The following is a 14,199-nucleotide window of genomic DNA, read 5'->3' on the forward strand; positions in this document are numbered from 1 at the left end:
TGATTTATTAGCACTGCTACATATTACTGCCTCCCCCCCCCCCCTCTACGATATGTATGGCGTTATTACACTTCAACAGCTAAGCAGATTGTTGCGTGTGGACTTCTTTCTCTATTTTACTGTCTTTAATCGGTGCTTTTCGTGTGGATACAAACTAGTTGCCATCTTCATCACCTACTGAGATAAAGGCGTATCAATGGGGCGTTGGGTTGCTGTGATGGTGTGTTTGTGAGTGAAACAATATGTCAAGGTTGTTCATTATTTTTTTCCCCCTCCGTCGTATGTAACTATAAACAGTCTAGAACTCGCCTGGACTTCCCTTCTCTCTTCCCATCCATTCCTCCATCTTTCCCCTCCAGCCTTCCTTCCATCCATCTCTCCATCCACCCTTGCCGCCCTCCGTCTCTCCCCAACTTGATTTAAGAGTTGCCCTCATGTCTTTGACACATCGGTATTTCTATCAGAGAGGATTAGTGTGTGTGTGTGTGTCAGTGTGTGTGTGTGTGTGTGTGTGTGTGAGAGTGAGAGAGAGAGAGAGAGAGAGAGAGAGAAAGATATCCACGATGATTCAAATATAATAGCTCAGTATTGCTGCCGTCCTGTTCAGTTGCAGAGATTAATAAATGTGTGTGTGTGTGCGTGTGTGTGTGTGTGTGTGTTCGCCGTCGTGTGTGCATGCATGTAGGATTGTGTGGCTACACATTACAGCCCAGACAGTAATATCTGCCATGCATACATTATCCGTCCTCCCCATTATCCACAAATGGCAGTCTTGTTGGTGTCTCTGAGCAGACCGGACTGCTGTGCCTCCCTACCACCCCACCCCCCCACCAGTCAGAGGTTAAGATAGCAATCAGGACCCGGACCGCAGATGGAGGCAGGCATTCTAATATTATCTTAATATTCTCAGCGGCTGGTTAATTGTTAAAGGACAGCGCAGTCCTCACTGCTCTCCCTCAAAGTCGCGGTGATCGCACCAAAGGCTTCAGAGCGGGCCGGCTGCAGAGTGGTGACCGCGGGGGGTGGGCAAGAGAAGGAAACAACTGCAATGACACGTGGACCTGGCTTATCATTTATTTTTATTTCAATAATCACTCTGATACATTCTGATAATTTGGGTTGCAGAATACGTCACAAGGCACCTGGACAAACATACCTTTTAAGGTTTTTCAGGCCTTATGTCCTGCTGCAATGTAAGCTCAGTGCGGTTAGACTGTATAGACTATACTGTATATAATTATTAGACGTATTCATTGTGACGTCACCCATTGGTTTGTGGACAGCCATTTTGAAGCCTTGAGTTTGGCGGTTTCACCGTCGCCATCTTGGATCACGGCCGTGGCCATGTTTTCTTTCGCAACCAATGAACAGAAGTTACCATATTTGGAATGTGAAGGTTTAATGTAGTGACGCCAGATACGGCTCTGGTAGCGGCAGTGACCTGTCAATCACGGTAAGCCCGCCCTAAAGCATACTCCACTTTATAGTCTATTTCACTCTAAATGGACCATCATTTGCTAAATGAACATCATGCTGTATTGAAGAAGACTTGAGATTGAGTCCATAAACTCATGTTTACAATGTTTACTGATGAGTAAGTGAGAAGTAGAGTCATTTTCTCATAGACTTCTATACAATCAGACTTAATTTTGCAACCGCAGGAGTTGCCCCCTGCTGGTCAGTAGAGCAAATGCAAGTTTTAAGACACTTCTGCATTGTCTTCACTCGGCAGAATCGGAGGTTGCCGCCTGGGAGGGACTGATATAGGACATGCTAGCTTGATCGGGGACTGGAGGTGTGGTGAGGCAGTCATCATCTACCAAAAGAAGTTTTTTTGCTAACTCCCAAATTGTGTTATTTAAATTGTGTATTCTCAGCTAGCTACTGGTAACCATACATTCAGGTTTTGTTTAGATGTGGAGCAGTGACGTGCGGTGAGGTTCGTGGCTGGTGAGGCACTGACACTACATAAGTCAGATTTACAAATATATGGACCCAATAGAGTAACTTAAATCACCATTCAATTGGCAGCTTGCACATTGACTACTGGTTGTTTTTCATATCAGCATTATTTACACACACATAGGTAAGGTACATATTTGATTCGCGATCTGCCCCACCGGGAGAGTTTCAGAAGCGGAGCGCTCACGGGCGCCACCCACGAAAAAAATCTTGAGATTCCGCGATGATCTGTGTAACAACCACGGATGTATAAAGAGAACAACAAACACATTAAAGGTTACTTTACCTGTCCGAGGTTGAATTGCTGTTGATTTGGTCATATTTCCTTGTTTTTTGAGACATTTTTAAGCTTGGATATAGAATCTTACATTTTTGTGGTCAAAGCAAAATATAAGAAGAAGAAAAGTGCAGAAGAAGAGCAACGACAGAACAAGCATAAACCCGACAAAGGGGCTCTCGCACGCCCTCTTCTTTGAGGCAGAGTAGTGTTTGCCTCTCCTGTGCTTTTTCACTGCGGTTTCTGTCAGATCAGCAACACTAAATATGCTCTACACAGACATGAAATACATTACCTATTCTATGTAAAGAAAGGACATATAATAGAAGTGTCTACAGATATTACAGTGGTGACAAACAATGAGAAAGCAAAAGGCAAGCGCTCAACCCAGTTTGTGAGGGATTGCGCAATCTGAGGCGAGGCACAGCTTGTCGTTTGAACAGGGCATGCGCTAATTCAGCGATTTTGATTATAAACATGCTTGAAATGATTGGAATCATACAGAAATTACATTTATAGCACAGATCAGTAGAGGAATATTAATATTTATTTTATTTTAGCATTATTTGTTTTTTACTTGTCATGATGACAGGTGAGGCTCTGCCTCACCTGCCTCCCTTGACCGCACGTCCCTGATGTGGAGTGAGCGTGAATGCTGTGAGGACAGGACTTCTGGTGTGCAAACAGGGCTAAGCTAAGCTAGCTGCCAATGGTTAGTTAATGCCGTTGAAGGAGATGAGTGTTGTAATGGAGCATAATGTAGCATGTAAAGGCCTGTAAAGGTTTTTGTCATGAATACATTTACACAGAGCTTGAATATTACGTGGCGAAAAAGCAACGCAATTTTTTTTTGTCCTTCACGTTGTTTGTGGAACGTTGTGTTGAACGGACGTATTCATATCGTACACTAGATTGTACGACAACATGGAGGCTTTGTATACCGAACCAAGACGCCAAACTTTATTGCTCCTTTCAACATTGACAAAGGCAGACAGGTCCACTCCAACTTTTCTTACCTTTCACAATAAAAGTCCTAGACATATACACTATCTAACTGTTTACTAGAGGGTACTCAAATCCCTCAGAGAATTTTGCAAAAAAGAAACAAAAAAATATATCTCTATACCTCAAATGCTGTTCTGGGTCAGTCAATCAAGGATCATGGCAGTTGGTTGAGTGTTGCAATAACATTGCAAACAACGTTTATTCCCCCAGTGGGTAAAGGCCTTAATATATGTATCTTATTTCCTGTGCTGTTGGGTAATTAAACGGATGTAATTACCTTTTCAATGAGGAACTGATGAGTGATGACTTTTTTTAAATTTCATTCATCTCTTGTTTTGGGGTGGTGGCAGAAATGTAAAAGATCAAATTTGAAGATTATGTTATCAGAGAGATTTTTAGCAGAGTACAGAGCAGAGATGCATGCGGGGAGTCCTCACATTTTCTTTTTACCTAAAACAAGCCAAGGTACAAAATAAAATGTCAAACCCGATCGCCGGGCACTTTGAAACAACATAATACAACTTTGATGGAAGTCGCTCCCCAGCCTCAAAGCTCTGTGTCAGATCTACGACATCTGAAGTGGCTGAATGCAACAAGGCCCGCAGGAAAGTAAAGGGAGTTGACACCAAAAATAGCCTGCCTGCTCTGCATGCTCCTTGCTGTTATGCATCAATCTATCAGCCGGTCTTATTGTTATTCAGATTACACACAGCGTGCAAGCACACACACACACACACACACACACACACACACACACACACACACACACTATTCAGATTAGAGGCTAAGGTGTGCGGGACGTGGAGGGGTTGCAGCGGAGACACAGGCGACCTTTTCAATCGCTGCTGGACACTTTGAGTCCGCAGTGAATCCATCTCAGCGAACTGGTGTGATAGGCTCTTTCTTGAAGCCTGTCCAATGCTCTTCAGATCTACCGCCAAGCTATTGTAATGCATGCACATTACATTTGTTCTGTACTTGTGTATTCCTCTGATTCTAGGACGACCGGCTTCAGTTTGCCCTCTGATGAGCACAACCTGGGGCAAACGAACCCCACTCTCAGTTTTCAGTTTGTCGTTTAGAAGCTTAATGGTGTCCCTGTGCATTGCGGTGATGTGGCAGCAAGAGGCAATTACGCAAATAGACATTTAAAACATTAATTCATGAGCTGCTTTAGTTCAGTAGTTTAGTAATTGTGAAATCAAAGGTTTCAATCTTCCTTTACCGCAACTTAATCACACTTTTGATTTGTCAGATGTGCACAACATTTGAAATGCAGATGATGTGTTGCGATAACAAATACTGTGAAGATCACCGTGTGGAATTGTTTCACTCCGTTTTTGGCTCAGTTGGAAAATGTAGGTTTACACAAGTGTTACAGTTTAGGCTAAGTTCCGCCATTACAAATCTTGTTTGGGTCTGGTAGCAAACAATTTTGTTATCATGTTAGGATAAAGTTGAAATGGGTTTGTTTATTTATTTTTTTCCAGAAAGAAGACATTTTATTTTGAATGTTAGTGAAAATTAGATTTAGATCAAGTGCATTAAAATGAAAATACAATTAATAGTTGAAGGATTCAGGTTTAAATGTGTTTTGCAACACAAACTGAACCATTGTTTATTCACATTTGGGGGCACTTTTGTTTTGAGAAATCCCTTAATGTATTTCATTTATAACTAGAAAATGCATTTCCTGCTGAAAATGTATTGGAATGCTGAAAGCTGAAATTAATTGCAAAAACATTGCTGAAAATACAGAAATGGGAGACTACCTATCTGAAAAATGTTGAAGCCTGAAAGCATTTAAACTGCACTGCTGAAAACCCTTCTAGTTGAAACGTCTGACTATGGTGTCAGTAGCTGAAAATATGAGAAAGAAGAAGGCTTTGAAAGTTGAAGAAGTTTAACAGGATTTGAAGATTTTCTCCATAGATATCCCATTCCAAAAAAATTGCAAAAAGCTTAAAGATTACAAACATGAAAAGTCATATCACCCTCTCCTGAAAGAGCTGAACATTATGATATTCTAACGGTTTCTGTGGCTTCAAAATTTCAGCAGTAGTGATATTTGTAGTAGTAGTAGTAGTAGTAGAAGTTGTAGTTGTAGTAGAAGTATTGTTTAAAGTAGAAGTATTAGTAGCATTAGAGATATTTATAGTAGTAGTAGAAGTTGTAGTTGTAGTAGAAGTATTATTAGTGGTAGCAGTATTAGTAATCAGAAGTAGTAGAAGTAGTCGTAGTGATAGCTGTCGTTGTATTTAATATAACAGTAGTAGTAGTAGTAGAAGAAGTAGTAGTAGCAGTAATAGTAATGGCAGTATTTGAAGTAGCAGTAATCGCAATAGTAAAGTACTAGTAGCATTTGTACTAATAGCTGTAGTATTAGTACTGGTTGTAGCATGAATAGCAGCAGTAGTAGTAGTAGCAGTTGTAGTATAAGTAATAGTAGTAGTAGTAGTATTAGCAGTAGTGGTAGTAATAATAGTAGTAGTAGTAATAGTCGCAACAGCAAAAGTTGTAGTAGAAGTAGTAGTAGTATTAGTAGCAGTAGTAATACTAGAAATATTAGCAGCCGTAGTAGTAGTTGTCGTAGTATTAATGGTGATTTAGAAATGGGGTACGGTTGTCTGTGCAAGACTTTTTTGAAGTACGTTTTAACATTGGGGTCTATGGAGGAGAAAGTTGGTTTTCCTCTTAATTAAAGGCTTTTGTGCCAAATGTGTAAATCTGTGGGATTCCACAGTCATATGTCTACGACAAGGACAAGATTAGCTACGTTTCCATCCAAAAATGATGCATGAAGAGTGAAAATTGAGGAGTCAGTCACAAAAGACAACTATTTTTTTCACAGGAATCTCAGGCTCCTCTTCACTCTAGCGGTGACATCACGCACTCTAAGCTGCGCAATACACACCCATTATAAAAACAGCAAAGGACTGAAAAACACAAAAGCAAAATTGCTACAGTTCAAAAAGTGTAAAATATATCAAAATGATTATAACATACAATCATTGATCAGGGTTTTCTCAACATTTGAAAGTTTAAATGGTGTCTGTAGCTGAAAGTATGAGGAAGTAGAAGGATTTGAAAAGTTTCTCCATAGACATCCCATTCAAAAAATAAGTTGCAAAAAGCTTAATAATTCAAAAAGTTGAAAGATTAGAAAGAAGAAGAGATATAGCACTCATGAGCTGAACATTTAAATATTTCAATGGTTTCTGTAGCTTAAGAAATGTGGAAGATATTAAGTGCCAAATTACGTACGGAAGAAATGGTCGGGATAAAGAATAGGATAACAATACTTGGAATGCTGAATCAGCATTCCAACAACAAGTAGTATTTGTTTAAAGATTATCTTGTGTACTGTATGACAGTGGAAGTACGACAACTTTTGGATTCACATGGACATAAAATACATGTGAAAATCTACCTGCTCCTTGAAAAAAAAAAAAATTATATATATAATATATATATGTTTAATCCGAATATTTGGGTAAAAGTCCCTAAGAAAATGAAAATGTTTCAGTTCATGTAGTCATACAAACAATTTAATAGTTCACTTGGGAATAAAATCAAGGTGAGAAGTGAAGTTCAATGTCAATGATGACATCTTTTCAGTTTAAATTTTGTCCACATTTCATTCAGTTTGCACTGAAAATAGTAATAATTGCCACTCAGGGATCCTGCACTATTCCTACTCTTTTCTTGTCTGCTGTTTTCATATCTTTTTATTCCCACGTGTTTCCATGAGTGACAAGCATAGCTCTCCCATATCAGATCAAGCATCGACTATTGAAATCCTACTCCTTGGTATCAAATAATAACCTCCAGAAAAAGCCTACAACAGACAGAAAAGTCAGCCGACACCCGCACAAAGACATGGGAGGGTGCGCGAGCGGCACATAACTTAATAGAGGGATCGGACAAGGGCTAAAAAGGAAGAGTGAACTCATTAGCATGCAAATGAAAGGGGGACGATTAGCGTGTGTGCGAGAGCTTGAAAGAGATACTGTATGAAAGGCAGAGGAAGAGATTGAGCCATCTCTGCTTTCACCGGGGTTTTCTCACACTGAAAGCAACAACTGTCACATGTTCGCTGTCAAAGATCCAGGGCGACGAGTGCAATTAATTTTACAGTGATGACTATTTTACCGTCGACGGGGAATTTGTTTTACAATGCCATGACTCATCCCTCCGTCCAAACGATTTCATGCAGCATTTTTATCAAAGACATGGAGACGATGACTGGCGTGTATCGAGCCTCTGCAGTCAAAACTATATGCGAGTTTGCTGAGCTTTGTAGAAAGCATAATAAAGAAGGTAGTTTACAATTTAATTTTTGGGTTCCCTAGTTTTGGCCTAATTAAATTATCCTCAACTAAGTGTGAATATGCACACAATACGTGCAGTTGCAAAATACATAGAAAGTTCCTTGTACCAAAAGTTTAAGGTATTTTCTTTAAAACAATTTTGACTTCCCTTTCACTTCAGAGAATGAGGAAAAGATGAAAAGTCCTATTCTTGTTGCAATCTTAATCCATTTGAGTGTTGATGCCGCTAATATTAAGTGATTAAAGGAGGAGGAACACACACGCTCTTGTTTAATTTTGAGTCAATAGCACATACACTGAAAAAACTCACTGGAGCACCAAATGTGTATCCATCCGCGGCTGAAAATAGTCCCAAACAAATGCACGATTTACTCCCGTTTGAGTAATGTTTGCTAAAAGTTACAGTGCCCAGCTGTTTCTGCATATTACAGTCTTTTGGAAAATGAAACCCATAATATTTGACTTTTTTTTAAATATTTCTTACAGTATTGCATTGCGAGTCGGACTAAAGCATCTTTTTATTGAGGATTTGAGGCCAAAAAGAAAAGCATAGAATACTACCAGCCTTATTCTTTTAAGTGGCAAATAGACCAATCTCATGGGCTGCAACAAAGGCACGACTATTAGTTTCTGTAGGACCCAAACTATTTGAGTTCTGGAAATCTGGAAATCCTTGGATTTATGTTTAGAACGTGGAATGAGAACCACTGATTGGTCAGTAGATTCTGGAGGTGGACTAAGGACATCAGTCTGCTAAAAAAAGGAAAAGCAAGTGTGTGGAGTTGTGTGTTTGAATTTTAGGAACCGATCTTTAGTGACCGAGCAATATGAATTAACATATTTCGGAGCAGCATTGGTAGGCACGTGCTGTACATTTTGGATCCCGCTGTGTTTTGATATATCACCTAAATCACGTCACTTTCTTTTCTTTTCTTCTATCTCTTTGCTTTTCACCTGCCTTTTTCTTCTCCGTTCCTCGTGCTTTCTCCGCCAATCCCAATGAGGTGAGAGGGTTCGCTCCACTCTGTTAGCCGCTGTCTTAGCCGTTGAGTCTCTTCATAAAACAGAAATATGTACTAGCTCGGGCCAAAGCCGCGACCAAATAAAATCCAGCCAAGTGTCTTCCAGGGAACCCATCCATTCACATCATAAAAATGGCTCTTTATTTGTGTTTTCAGTCCGTCAGTCTGTTGTTGGCCATTTGGCTCGTCTTAGGCGCTGGGATATCCCCCCCATCCATAAATCCACCTCTCATCTCTCTCTATCTCTTCTCTCCTTAACTCTGCCCCTCTTGTCGTCTCTTTGAGCGTTTCATGGTGCATCATGTGAGATTTATTTCCAAATATACTGTTGCGAAATGTACTGTGTGTCTTCTTGTTTTGAGGAGGGATTTATTCCCCATTAAGAAGAGTTATGTACACTGAGGCGTTTTACATCTTGACTCTTGGTAACGGAGAGTTCTCTGACATATCTCACCCGGGGCCTTCGCCTAATCCACGTATCAATCCACAGGCTGCTGAAGAAACACTTTCACAGACACACTTACAGGAGAAGAAAGCCATCTCATGGGGTGAGGCATTTGACAACAATGTCTTTAGCAGTGAGATAGCACTTTATTTGGTCAATTGTAGCCTTTGTAATTTGAAATTCACATCCAATTGGAAGACATTTCTTATTTTACTGATATGTTATAGGGGGAATGCACTTTAAATACATGTGATTAGAGTTTCTGTGCTGGCGTTGTATAGCATATTTGAACGGTTCCCACAATTATCAAGTCATTTAGTCACACCTGTACCACACCTCTGCAACCCCCTGACACTGATGTCAATCTCCGCAATCCCCATCACCTTTCAGAATTAGATTTAAATTTAGTGAGAAGGGTTTCGTTGCTGACCAGTTGCTGCAAATTCAGACTGACAACATTGATGGTTGCCAGCACCTGCATGTTGCTTCAAGGACAGGTGAAACAGGGAAATATGATTCCAGAAAGCCAGTCTGATCCTTGAGTTTGAAGGCCAATTGGTCGCTGAAACACTTGTTAGCCGTTTATTAGACTACGTATTTTGCATCCCTACAAAGTCACAGTGACCATCTTTATGATCTGTGGTCGTGACAGTTGCCTGGTGAACAGGAGGATTCCCATGTTCACGTTACAAAGTAATCTTCCAGGAATGTGTGGCTCTACATGTTTGACTGAACGTCGCTGTTGACTTGCAGCCAAAGTTTAGCCAGTTTTAACTTTTTAACCTTGCATTTGCAGGACCAGTGTGGTGGCCTTATTGAAATGAATGGGAAGGTTGTCTTTTTTTGTGCAGCACGGCCACTAATTCCAGCCTTATTATGGCATTAGATTTGTTTCATAGTAATTGTACCAAGAATCTTACAAGGAAAATAAAATTGGAGTTGAATACAAATAATTTGAATCCATACTAATACAATACAACCATACTTGCAGAGGTGGGCCGTCAGGGCCAGCAAGGCCTTCTCTGCTGGCCTAGACAGAATCACAAATTTATAGCTATTTTATAATTTTTCATAAATATTCTAAATATTCCCATTAGCTTATTATTTCATTGCATAGCTACTGTCTTCCTCAGTTGCATTGATTCCAGCACAGCTTGTTTTAAGTAGAGCTTTTATCCAATCAGATTTCGCCCCTATGCTGTCTCTAGGTAAAAAAAATCTGCCCAAGGCCTTCAGAATTACAAGGGAATCCCTTTACAATATTGTTCATTGTCATAGTCTTCAACCAATCAGATTATTAGTTTGACATGTTGGGCGTAGTCTTTGACGTACGGCTTGATTGGTCAGTGGGCTAGTGTGACTGTTAGCTTGCAAGCAGAACTTTGTAGTAGTAAGAGTTTTTTTTACCTAGCTTTGTTTTTTTAACACTCAATGGCTGAAGGAGGAGAAGAAACGGATTTGGTGGCGGATTTACTGGCAACGTCTTTCTCGAGAAGGACATTTAGAGAAAAGCTGGACATCGTAAGAAGGGGGAGAAAGGGTCGGTCAACCCCACAGCTAGCAGCCCTGACCCAGCCAGGAAAAGGATTTGTGTAAGCGAAGCGTTGCAAATTTGGGAATGCATTTTATTTGCAATTTAGCAATTTGGTGTTTGGAGCTATGCTGGATTTGCTTTAAATAGTGAACAGCAGCTTTGATAAGTGAACTGTTTTTGTTTTTTTACATCTGCGGTTGTGTAGTACTACTGTGTTAATTTGTCTATTGTGTCGTTTATGATATGGTTAATATTGTTCCTCTGATGTGAATAACATTTGAATGGCCCGTGCTCTTGAATGTGTGACAGAATGCATGTTTTAGCACCGCAGGTTCACTGGATTGATTTGCCATGCATTGATGTCATAACCTTAAAATATGTGCACTGTAAACAATTGCTGTTAATTTACAGTCAATTTCCAACACTAATCTACTGTATCAATGAAATACGGTTTTGTACTGTAGTTTGCAACGCATTGTGGGCTGGCCCATTTGAAGCAACAGCACAGATGCCCTAAACAGTATCCTAATGTTTTAAATTACAGTACACTACAGTATTTTTTAGAAATCTTCAGTTTTTCCAGAGGAGGATGCACTTCAGAGGACTTGGCTACACACCAACAAGAGGTCCTGCTTCATCTGCATCAATCCGGTTGTGTCTCTACAAATTAGAGGTAATTAAAAACAATATTATTTTCCTCTCAGTGTTATTCATACAGGTAACGTAACATTACCAAAAATAATGTTTGAAATCAAACTGATGCTCTGCAAGCTGTCTAGCTAGCCAGTCTATGATTTTAAAATGTCTTTTATCAATGAGGTTGAGATTTGAATAGCTCAAACATTTATATTCACGTGCATTTTAGAGTCACCGTTTTTAATCAAATGCTAACCGTTTATCATCTTAATTTCTTAAGACTGGTAGCAGTTGTTGCTAGCTAGCTAGCTGATAGCCTTTACTCCTTGTTAATAGCTTCAAATGCCACAAAGAAAATAAGGTTTGAAATCAAACGGATGCTCTGCAAGCTGTCTAGCTAGCCAGTCTATGATTTTAAAATATCACTTATCAATGAGGTTGAGATTTGAATAGCTCAAACATTTGTATTCACATGCATTTTAGAGTCACCGTTTTAATCAAATGCTAACCGTTTAATTTCTTAAGACTGGTAGCAGTTGTTGCTAGCTAGCTGATAGCCTTTTGCCCCTTGTTGATAGCTTCAAATGCCACAAAGGAACAAACAAACTTGAAGGTGAGAATGGTTAGGGCAGGGGTCAGCAACCTTTACTATCCAAAGAGCCATTTTGCCCTATTTTCCACCAAATAAATTTCGTCTGGAGCCGCAAAAGCCATTTGATATTACAGCTTATAAAGTTTTAGATATAGTTATATTGTATATACAAAAATTATAGTTAGTTGTATTTATTAAAATAGACAAAAAAGATAATTCTTGACATTTTATTGCTATTTTACCTGTTATAAAAATATCGAAGAGTTTTTTCGCTCATCTCCAGCGTGATACTTTTCAGCAAATGCGGTGTGTTTGTTCTGGAAGTGTCTTTCTACATTACATTTTTTGCACATATCAAGCATACAGGTAAGCCGGCATCGTTTGCAGTGAAAGCAAATGAATACGTCCACGCAGAATTAAACTCTCTATTTTCCTCGATGACTTTTCTTTTTTTGGATTTATCCATTGACAGTTTACCGAGGGCGGGGGTCTGCAAATCATGATTAGCCACCTGCAGGGAAAGGCGCTTGACAGCGACGTAATAGGATTGTGACGCACATTTTAGTTGACAAAATATTAAAACATTTTATTTTCAGTGACACAGTATACATAGACACCCACGTTCGCTACTTGATTGGTTCTTAGCAGTGACGACGTGTCCTTCCCTGATTCATCACACCCCTATCACGTGACCCGTACCCGGAAATTCACAAACAACAGCCTTGGTTATCTATCGACTACCAAGTTAATTTAATATGGACAAATGATTACAGGCTTTGCTGACCTTGTTGTCTTTACTAGCAGCTGTTGTTCAGTTAAAGTCTGCATGTCTGTGGAGGAAACAGCTGTTATTGGAGCGATTAGCGAGCGGCATGTCCAGCGGCGTTATCAGACCTACTGAGCGACCGTCTGAAGTCAGGTTAGCAGCTTTGAGCAACCAATCTACTTCCTGTTTACACCAGCCCCACCCGCGTGCCCAGTGTACGTGAATAGTCACGTGATATTTGTTTTCAGGAGTTGTAGTCTGGACGGAGATCATTTCTAAAACGATGCTGAAATGCCGCGTGGATGGAGATCTTTTTTTGTTTGTTAAAACTTTTTTTTTTTATTAGTGTGGATGCAGACTCAGGGAGCCGCAACAGAGGGGCGGAAGAGCCGCATGCTGCTCCGGAGCCGCGGGTTGCCGACCCCTGGGTTAGGGGATCATTTAAAGTAGAAAGGTGGTTTATCTTTGAGAGGAGAGTGTGGATGGGCCTTTAGTGTTGCATATAATTAAAGCGTTGATTTCTTTCACTATTGATTTCATAGCCAACCAAGGTTAACATTCTGGTTCGGTTTAAGATTAGAAATTTCAGCGCGGACATTGATACAGGTGGTACAGAGAAGCAGTAATTATACTGGGGTTCTTCTTGACATATTGATCCTAATTAACATCAATGCATGTTATGTTTGATTGTACATCTGTTTAGGGTCAACACTAAATTTGAATGTTGGTGAAATGGAAGTGACTATTTTGAGTAAAAGTCTGGCAATTGTGTAGGATGTTTAATTTTTTTCCGCATTGGCAGCAAAAATGTTCCCCTGTCAGATCTGTGGTCATAACTGTGCCTTGATATTGGCTTATATAAGGCACATGAGAATTTATATAAATACACCTAATTTAACTTTTAAGTGTGCTATGCCAGATTGCAGTCAGACTTTTCAAAACTTTTCAACATTTAAGGGTCACATTCACAGACATAAAGACAAATGTTTGGTTCGACCTAAGTTGTGTGGTGTAGTGGAACTAAAATGTCATGTTGACTTCTGCAGTGCAAGGTGTGAGAAGTTGAAGGCCTTTTACTCTCATTTGAAAATACACATCAGAGAGGGAAAAACAGTTGCACTGTGACAAGAGGTTTACAGTATTATCCACATTCACGTCACACATGAGTAGGAAACATAAAAATAGTGCTGAAGAAATTCTGGTCGATTCAGTTGTGAATCCTGAAATCTCCCATGAGAGTGAATGAGAGCAGTCTGATATGCATATTAATTCTCCCAGTGATGAAGGTGATGAGCAAGCAGAGGTTTACGCAGAAAATGCAGATGAATTCCAGTTCTTGAAAAATGTAGCCCTGTTTTATTTGAAATTGCAAGCAAAGTTTTTGCTTCCGTCCTCTGTTATTCAGACAAGTATTGAAGATTTTCAGGAAATACATAATATAAGCCAGTCACATTTGTTTTTCAAACTGAAAGAGAAGTTGGTTAAACTTGGTGTTTCAGAAGCTGACACAAGCAATGTGCCTGAAAACGGAGGATCTCTTTAGGGCCTGCAAAACTGACCAGAAAAAAAAACTGTTTTCAAGAACAGCTTCAATTATGTTGAGCCAGTTCAGATCTGTCTGGGTCAAAA

This window comes from Cebidichthys violaceus, unplaced genomic scaffold (assembly GCF_023349555.1).
Source record: "Cebidichthys violaceus isolate CVI_PGR_0920_01 unplaced genomic scaffold, fCebVio1.0.p SCAF_8, whole genome shotgun sequence".
Lineage (NCBI taxonomy): Eukaryota > Metazoa > Chordata > Actinopteri > Perciformes > Stichaeidae > Cebidichthys > Cebidichthys violaceus.